Here is a 9,445-nt window from a genome sequence, read left to right as displayed (position 1 = left end):
CTTGGGTTTTCATTCTGGACTATTCAGTACGTCTCTGGACTGAAAAGAAAAAATAATCTTTTATTTTGTTTGATTCACTTTATTTTGGGATCTCTTCTACAACAGCTTAGCCATTTCCCCCCTAAAACAGATTTCCTAACTAAGCCCAATTATCTTCAACTTCCCACCATCAAAAATAATATTACAAGAATAAATTTTTTTGTGCCTTCAGAAGCATGTCTATTATGTTTGCGATGATACATCAGGTGCTCTCTGAGCTACAAGGGGTAAAAGGACACCTCATTACAAACTGTTAAAAGTAAAAAGTAAAGCTTTCTCTTTTTTTTTTTTTAGAACATGAACCACAAACTCAGAAATATAGCTGTGTTTAAAACAACTTACGTAATTCTTAGTCTTTTATAATTTCATAAAGATAATGATGTCTTTAGTACATTGCAAAATACATTTTGATATATCAAAGGAATAAGAATTACAAGTAGGCATTTTAAGCATAAGTAATCTAAAGCTACGAAGTTGTACTCTTGATAGCATTTATGTTTTGGGGAGTTTCCCAGCCTTCAAAGGACAAAAGCAAAGAGTAGAATCAGTGTAACATCTACATAGACTCCATACTATAAAAGGTATAAACATTTGTAGCATCATGAGAAGATGTCTTCTGCTCCTTTACATTGCGCACAAATTATGAGAATTATGTGGTACATCTCTTGGTCCACTGTCCAGCTCTCTTGTCATTTTCTGCTCTGTTGATCAAATACTGAATGTATATGCAGTTGAGCAGAGGATCCACAGGGTTGCAGTCAGTCAGAAGACAACAAACGGACAGCAAAACCTTTGAAATAGTCAAAGGTACTCCAGTTGTCTTTAAGGATGTACAGACAGATGACTCCTGGACTGTTGATGTTGCCATAATAGATTCTGGTGCAGAACACAAGGACCTACTGGGTAGCACAGAGAGCTCTACTCACTACTCTGTAATAACCTACATGGGAAGAGAATTTGGAAAAGAAGAGATACACGGATATTTATAACTAATCACTTTGCTGTACACCTGAAACTAACACAACATTGTTAATCAACTATACTACAATATAAAATAAAAATTAAAGAGAAACCACTGGTGTGGACAATAAGATGAAAATGTATATCCAGAAAGAACATGTCACCTTCACACACAGAACCTGGTGGGCCAAGTGTAGTCGATCTCCACTCATCAGTGTTGTCTCCATTGGCCCAGCATGGCAGTTAGGAGGGGGAGAATCAAGGGTTATCTCAGCTAGTTCCTGCTGAGTTCTTATGGTGCTAGTGGATAACTTAGCAGTGGTTTTGCTAGAGTGTGGTGGTTTTCTTCTCCTGGGCAGCAGAAAGTTTTCTCACTTGTTCTTCAGGCTCTGGAGTGGCTGGATCTCTGATCCATGTCTGAATTAGCACTGTCGGTCTGTAGCTCTCATCATGAGACATTCACCAGATTTGGACATCTTGGAGAAATTATTTCTTGGAAAATTCTGCTGCCTGCTCAGCCCAGTCCCTGGATGCTATGGTTGTTGGAGGAGGTGAGAAAGAGGCGGTCAGGGCAAAAAGGAAGCTGAGGAAGTTCAGGCCAAGAGTGTGGAACACTGAAAGTTGAACAGAGTTGTCTGCAATAAACATTTAATACGTATTTCCTTAAGAACTTATATGGCAATATTTTTGAGAATTTTACCCAGATGAAGAGTATCTGGGACATAATTATGTGTAGGCATAGTTTGATCAAATACTCATGCCTTGGAGAGGTTGCTGGTGGCTTAGCTGGTAAAGAATCTGCCTGCAGTGCGGGAGACCTGGGTTCGATCCCTGGGTTGGGAAGATCCCCTGGAGAAGGGAAAAGCTACCCACTCCAGTATTCTGGCCTCAAGAATTTCATGGACTGTATAGTCCATGGAGTCGCAAAGAGTCAGACATGACTGAGTGACTTTCAACTTCACTGGAGAGGTTGCAACTTTCACTGTAATCCTTGTGGGTTTCTCTATCACAAAATACTTGCCAACTAACTAATATTTGGTCATCTATCAGGCGTGGAGTGTCATCTCTTTGCTGTTTTAAATTATGATATTAATAACTAGTGAGTTTGAGCATCTCCCTAACATTTTTTCCATTATCATTTACCATAGGATATTGAATATTGTTCCCTGTGCTACACAATAGGACTTTGTTGTTATTCATTCTCTTTATAATAGTTTGCATCTGCTAGTCCCAAACTCCCAATTCGACTCTCACCCCGCTCCTACTCCTAGGCAACCATAAGTCTGTTCTCTATGCTTGTGAGGCTGTTTCTGTTCCATACCTTCTGTAGTCACGTGTTTCCTTTTACAGGAGTATATGTATCATATCATTTGGTGTCACACTTAGAACAGCAGAGTGTATCCCAATTTTATGCCCATATTTCCTATGTTTAAAATCTCATTTTGTACATCTCATCTGTAATGCATCTGAATTCCTCTTTCAAGTAACAAAAATGCTATTTCAGATAAAAATAAAAAGTAACCAGTTATTTCTTAAAATATGTGGACAGACACAAAAAGCCACATTTTTAATCATTTCATTTATAGGAAACATTGACAATAGGTAAAGAAACAGAGAAAGAGGAATTCCCTGGTGGTACATGGATAAGAATCTGTCAATGCAGGAGACACTGGTGTGATTACCTGGTCCGTGAAGATTACACATGCCAAGGAGCAACTAAGTCTGAGCACCACAACTACTGAGTCTGTGCTCTACAGCCCACAAGCCACACTACAGAGCCTGTGTGCCACAGCTACTGAAGCCTGCAAGCCCTAGGGCCTGTGCTCCACAGAAGTCACTGAAATGAGATGCCTGTGCATCACAACGAAGAGTAGCCCCCACGTGCTGCAGCTGGAGAAAGCCCGTACAGCAATGAAAGCTCAGGGCAGCCAAAAACAAATAAATTGAGTTAAAAAAAGAAACAGAGAAGAAAGAGGATTATGGTTGTCAGAGTCTGGGAGAGGAGGAATTGGGAGCTGCATTCTTTGGATATAGGGTTTTATTTGGGGAATAAAATGTAGAAACTAGTAACTAGGCAGTGGTGATGGTGGTACAGTATCATGAGTGCATTTAATGCTCCTGAATGGCAATATTAAAAAGGCTTAAATTGTATTGTTATAAACTTAAAACACGAAATATACAATGCTGTAAATAATATGAAAGACAAAACAATAAAAACTGTAACACAAACAATGACCGGAGATGAAAAGTAAAGTTTGGATGAAGGAGCGGGAGAGGGTTGATGATGTGTATTGAAAGTGATGGTGGCTGCAGATCCAAATCTGCCCTTGAGGGTGCTGATTCCTGAAATGGCTGTGGGTCTCCCTTCAGAGGTGCAGTTCAACCCGCAAGGGCACTGGTTCCTGACCTGGCCCAGAGTCTCCTGCAGGAGCCAGAGCAGGTTCCCCTGCAGCAGTGGTGAATCCACATGGGTCTCCTGCAGGAGCAGTTTTCAGTTTTCAGGGGGGAAGGTTCCTGATGTGGCTCTGGGTCTAATGCAGGGCAGGAGCAGCTTCTCCATGAGGAGTTCTATACACTGACCTGGTCTGCGTCTCCTGCAAGAGAAAGAGCAGGTTCAACCTGCCCCGTGTTGGTTTCTGACCTGGCTCTGTGTCCTCTGCAGGAGCAGCTGCAGGTTCAATCTGCGAGGATCTTGGCCCCTGACCTGACTCTGGATTTCCTATAAAAGCAGGCACTCGTTGGTTTCTGAAGTGGCTCTGGGTCTCCTGCAGGAGATGGTGTAGATTCTACCTACAAAAATCCCACTGTTTCTGTCACATCCAGGTCATCCGCAACACTGATGTCCTTCCTGTATGGCTTCTTTCACATGGGGTGTTTTCAACGTCCATCCGTGTTGTAACATGTATCAGTATTTCTTTCATTTATTTCGTTGTGCCTAAATATACAAACATTTACTATTCAAGCCATTTTAAATATACAGTTCTTTGGGATTAATTACATTCACATTGTTGTACAACCGTATCCCCAACAAGCACACTCAGAGCATTCCAATTTTCACTAGTGAAACTCTGTAGCTATTCAACACTAATTCCCGGAGTCCCTGGCAGTGAGATTCTTCTTTCTGTCTTTGACTTCAGTGGATACCTCATGCAAGTGGATTCATATATTTTTGTCATTTTGTGACAGGGTTATTTCACTTATCATAAAGACTTTAAGGTTAATATTGTAGCATGTGTTGGTATTTCCTTTGTTTTTGAGGCTGAATTATACTCCTTTGTGAAAGCCACATTTAGGTTATCCATTCATTTATTGATGGACACTTGGGTTGCTTCTTCCTTTTGCTCTTGTGGTTAATGCTGCTATGAGTGTACCCATACCTGTTCCAGTCCCTGCTTTCAACCTTTTATGTATGTACCCTGATGTGAAATTGGTGGATCATACGTTAATTCTATATTTAAGCTTTTGAAGAACTGCCATACTGTTTTTCACAGAGACTTTATTCTTTTATTTTACTCCCTCTATGGTGAATAATATGTCTGTTTACAGATGTGCACAATTTTGTTTATTCATTTACCCGCTGATGGACTTTTGCATTGTTTCTGCCTGTTGGCTATTGTGAACAGTGCTGCTGTCAATATATGTGTACACCTGTTATCAATTCTTTGGGGTATATTTCTAGGATGGAGTTGTTGAACAATATACTAATTATATATTTATATTGTAAATGTGGACTTCCCTGGTGGTAAGCCCATCTTCTCAGATGGTAAAGAATCTGCCTGCATTGCAGGAGACCTGAGTTTGATCCCTGGGTTGGGAAGATTCCCTGGAGAAGGGATTGGCTACCCACTCCCGTATTCTTGCCTGGAGATTTCCATGGACAGAAGAACCTGACGAGATACAGCCCATAGGGTCCCAAAGGGTCGGACGTGAATGAGAGGCTAACACATCACATTGCAAATGTAGGTCTCACCCTTTTCTATTTTTACAAGTAATGTTTGAAGGTTCCAATTTCTTTACATTGTTGTGAACCGTTGTTATTTTTAGATTTCTTTATTTTAACCATTTTAGAATATGTGAAGCAGTTGCTGCATTGCGGTTTTAATTTGCATCTCCATCATGACTAATGATCTTTGACATATTTTTATGGCTTGGTGACCATTTGTATGACCTGTGTGGAGAACAGTCTATTGAAGTCATTTATCCATTATTATAATTGTTTTTTTGGTCTTTGTGTTGGTGAGTTGTAAACATTCTTGAGATTCTTCGGATAATGATTTATCAGATATATAATGTACAAATATTTTTAAAAATTCTGTATCCTTTAAATGAACTCTAGAAATGTGAACCCTGTGGATATTGGATGTTGACTGTAATTTCACTTCTTACATTTAAGCCTTTTATGTATTTTGGGTTACATTTTGTATGTGGAAGGAGGAGAGGGTCCAATTTCATTGCTATGCATGTGGATAACCAGTTGCCTAGCACTGTTTGTTGAAAATATCATTTTCCCCCAATTTAATGTTGTGGACTTTTGTCTAAAATGAGTTCACCATAGATGGGTGGGTTTATTTCTGCGATCTCCCTTCAATTTCATTCATCTCTATGTATATCTTTATGCCAATCTCATAGTGTTTTATTCAGTGCTTTTTGTATCAACATGTAAAAATGGGAAGTGTGAGTATCTGTAGGGAGAGAGCAAATTAGCCAAGATGGTGGTCAGGCTCTCTCGCCCCATGTTTGGTAAATACATGGCTATGTAACAGCTGAGATCATTTACAGCGTGCCACGAGGTACTCAGTTGGTCACGGGCTACTTTGTGTGATATGCCTATAGAAGCACCATCTGAGAAGTCCTTGAGGCCGCCTTATGGCTCCGTGTGACTGCCTATGGTTATGTTGCTGGATCAGCCATGAGAGGAGAGAATACAGTGCGTCTGCTGCTGCAGCTGCTGTGCCAGCCAGGAGAGAACAAACGTGTCTGCAGTTCCTACAGCTCCTTGAGTTTTCTTCCAGCTTCCCAGCTCACATCTTGCCTACGATGGATTCAGTGAACAGTGCGCATAGTGAAATACAATGAGACAGCAGCCAACTTTGATTTTCTTTTTTAAGACTGCCTGCTTCTGGGATAAATTCTTTTTTTGGTGTCAAGCACACCTCTGGTTTCATTGCCTAGGACTCTACACCAAGTGTGGGACTTGAACTGATATTATTAAGAGGCTGTTAGAAATTTTCATTATCACCAAATCCCCAGACAGTCCCTTAAAGTTCCTGGATAGATGATCTGAGTTGTTTGGGGATCTTGAAGTCTAATACTCTGCGTTTTCAGAGGAAGTCGGCTGATGAAGTTGATAATTCCTCCAGAGATGCCCTGGAGAAAGGAAGGGAGTCTTTACTGAGGGGGAGGCATTACTGTATTGGATTGCTCACGTAAAAGGAAAACAGGCTTAAGCCTTTAGTTGAGAGAAGGACCAGGGAAGAGGGAAACTCATTACCTTTCTGGGTAATATTTAGCTCTCTCATTTTTTCCACCTATAACTCCTGCCAGAGTTTCTGGATGATGACCTTACTGATGACATTCTGCATGTCAAGAAGATTCTGGATAAAGTGGGAATTAACTACGGTGAGTCTCCATTCTATTTTCTATTTTACACTTCCTCTCCCTCTTCTCAGCCCTTTAGTCCCAGCACCATACCCCTTTCTCTCTATTTCCTGGTTTTAAGCTAGAATATAGTTTGCAAAACAAAACTCATCAAGCGGACTCAGGTTTCCAATTTTCAAGCCCCACTTACTCCACCACTGTTTAGCAATTTTCCTAACAAGGATTCCTTAATAGAGGGCTGAGTCCCAGGATTTCCTTCACCTGGACTTGAACATCTAATTCGACTTGTTTAGTTCTAAGCGCTAAGACAAACCCTTGTTACCACTGCCCTACAATTTTCTTGGAGTTTAAGAAAATGGACCTTATTCCACTAGGTGGCTCAGTGTCCCTTGCCACCTGGCTAGGAAAGTCTGTGTCTGTAATTTTCACCCACACTTCCACGTCAGCCCTCCTGGGGATAAAACTGAGTGGGAGTTTGAGCTAAAATCCTTGTCTCCTTCTTCATGATCAGGTTGGTCCATAAAGCACTCTGTTCTGAGAAGCTGGATCAGTGGCTCTGTGAGAAGTTGTGAACACCTGCTGTCTTTGCTACTTTTGCTGTCTTTCTGTCCCTGAAATTCCTCTGCCCTTTGGCTACCTCATTTTGCTTCTTTGTACTGCCTTGAAGCAGATTTGTCTCTGAGCCTGGGCCCTCTAATGATGTTGTTGGACATACAAGGACTATTCTCCAGGGATCTGTAAACAGTGCTCTGAGACTTTTGACTCTTGCTCAGTGCCCCCAGTAGCACTTCCACTACAACAGTGTCCTGTGTCCTAAATAAAGGGCTTGGTTTTGAGTGGCTGGTTGTTATTTTCTTCCTGGAGGGAGAGGAAGGAAACGGGGTGAAAGGCGGAGATGGCCAAGGGTCACAGCCACCTTCATCTCTACCAGAGAAGAAATAGGCTGAACTTACAACATCTCAATGATGGAGATTCCTTTCTGTATCAATTCAATTCAACCAAGTTTTATTGATCACCTAGCATAATTCAAAGAACTTTGGAGGGGATCTAAAGCTGGCTAAAAACATCACTTCCCTCATGGACTAGTAGGAATCATAAGATAAACATTAATAAATATTTATAATACAAGATACAGTATCATTAATATTATGAGAGAAGTTAGAAATGTGCCCTGAGTATTGGTAAGAGGAAAGATAATTTATATTTGGTGGAAGGCTGTGAGCAAAAGGGCTCAAGAAAAGATTCATGACAAGAGTGAATTTAAGCTCGTTTTGAAGTATTGGTGGGATTTTAACAGGTAGAGATGTGGAGTGGGAAAAGGACAGGAAGAGCAGGGGCTCCAAGAATCTGAAATGGGTGACTTGAGGGGGGTTGAGGTACTTCCTTACCCCTAAGATAAGAAAATACCCTTCACAAATTGGTTACCATCTAGATCTACCATATCTTCTTTATCTGTTTCTCTGTTGATGGAAATTTAGGTTGCTTCCATGTCCTGGCTATTGTAAATACTGCTGCTATGAACATAGGGGTGTATGTGTCTTTTTGAATTATGATTTTCTCTGGGTATATGCCTAGGAGTGGGATTGCTGGGTCATATGGTAGTTCTATTTTTAGTTTTTTAAGGAAACTCCATATTGTTTTCCACAGTGGCTCTATCAATTTACATTAGCACCAACAGTGTAAGAGTTTCTCTTTTCTCCACACCCTCTCCAGTGCCTACTGTTTGTAGATTTTTTGATGAAGGCCATTCTGACGTGTGTAACGGTGTACCTCACAGTAGTTTTCTAGTAAATAGTGATGTTAAGCACCTTCTCATATGTTTGTCATCTAGAAAAATGGTATAGATGACTTTATTTCTGTTGCTGGCCAAAATCTTGGCTTTCTATGCCCACCAAAGCTGAATAAAAAATATGGAGACAGAGTTTGGAAATAGAAAGTTGATTTAGTTCTCAGCTGGCAGAGGGGGGAGTATAGTAGGCTCATGCCTCAGGAACTGTGCTCCCACTCCATGAAGATTCTAGAGGCTTATATAAGATGAGGGTTCCCAGTCAGGAATCTTTGATGAGGAGCAAGCATTTTAGGATCTTGTCAAAAGCAGCCATAGGCTGGCATATGTAATGCAGTAATCGAGTGTAGCAGTTCAGTGGCTCTGTGGCCTTCTTTCTAATATTTAACAAGGGGAAGGATGTTGTAAGGGTAAACACCATATACAGGCTGTATTGAGCATAGAGACAAAGGAAAATAGGTGTGAAGTGTAGCTCCTGCAGAGTTAGGGGCAGAAACACAAACTTAGTTATAGACATGCAGAATTAGGAGCAGTTAAAGTGAACAAAACAAAACAAAACACTAGGAATGTTCAGTCCTGCTCACTGTTCTCTTTGTCTTCTTTGTTCTCAGCAAAGAGAAAGAAAAAAACTCATTCCTCTTTTTTTCCTTTTCACTGCAACATTTCCAAAGCAGAAATAGAGACTTAAAAGAACAAATGTATGGAGCTCAAGGGAGAAAGGGGTAGGGTGGGAGGAATTGGGAGATTGGGGTTGACACATAAACACTTTGGATACTGTGTACAAAATAGACAACTGATGGGAACATGCTAAATAGTACAGGGTACTCTAATTAATGAACTGTGGTATCCCAAATGGGGGTGAAATCACAAAGGGAAATGATATATGTGTATGTAGGGCTGATTACTTTGCTATGGAGTAGAAACTAATACGACATTTTAAAGCAACTATACGGCAATAAAAATTAATTAATAAAAATAAATGAATAGATAAGAACAGCTTGGTAATGGAAGAATCTGGACACTTGGGGCCTTTTGGTTGGGACCCTGCACAGTATTACTCAT

General features: G+C 40.6%; 1 pseudogene; it reads right to left on the bottom strand.

Annotated features, from left to right (window-relative positions):
- Positions 1–688: 688 nt before the first annotated feature.
- On the bottom strand, positions 689–9,445 carry LOC102277015 (ubiquitin-conjugating enzyme E2 E3-like; annotated as a pseudogene).

Source organism: Bos mutus, chromosome 5 (assembly GCF_027580195.1).
Source record: "Bos mutus isolate GX-2022 chromosome 5, NWIPB_WYAK_1.1, whole genome shotgun sequence".
In the NCBI taxonomy this organism is placed as follows: Eukaryota; Metazoa; Chordata; class Mammalia; order Artiodactyla; family Bovidae; genus Bos; species Bos mutus.
Note: the sequence above shows the minus strand (reverse complement) of the source record. Positions and strands in the feature narration are given on the sequence as shown.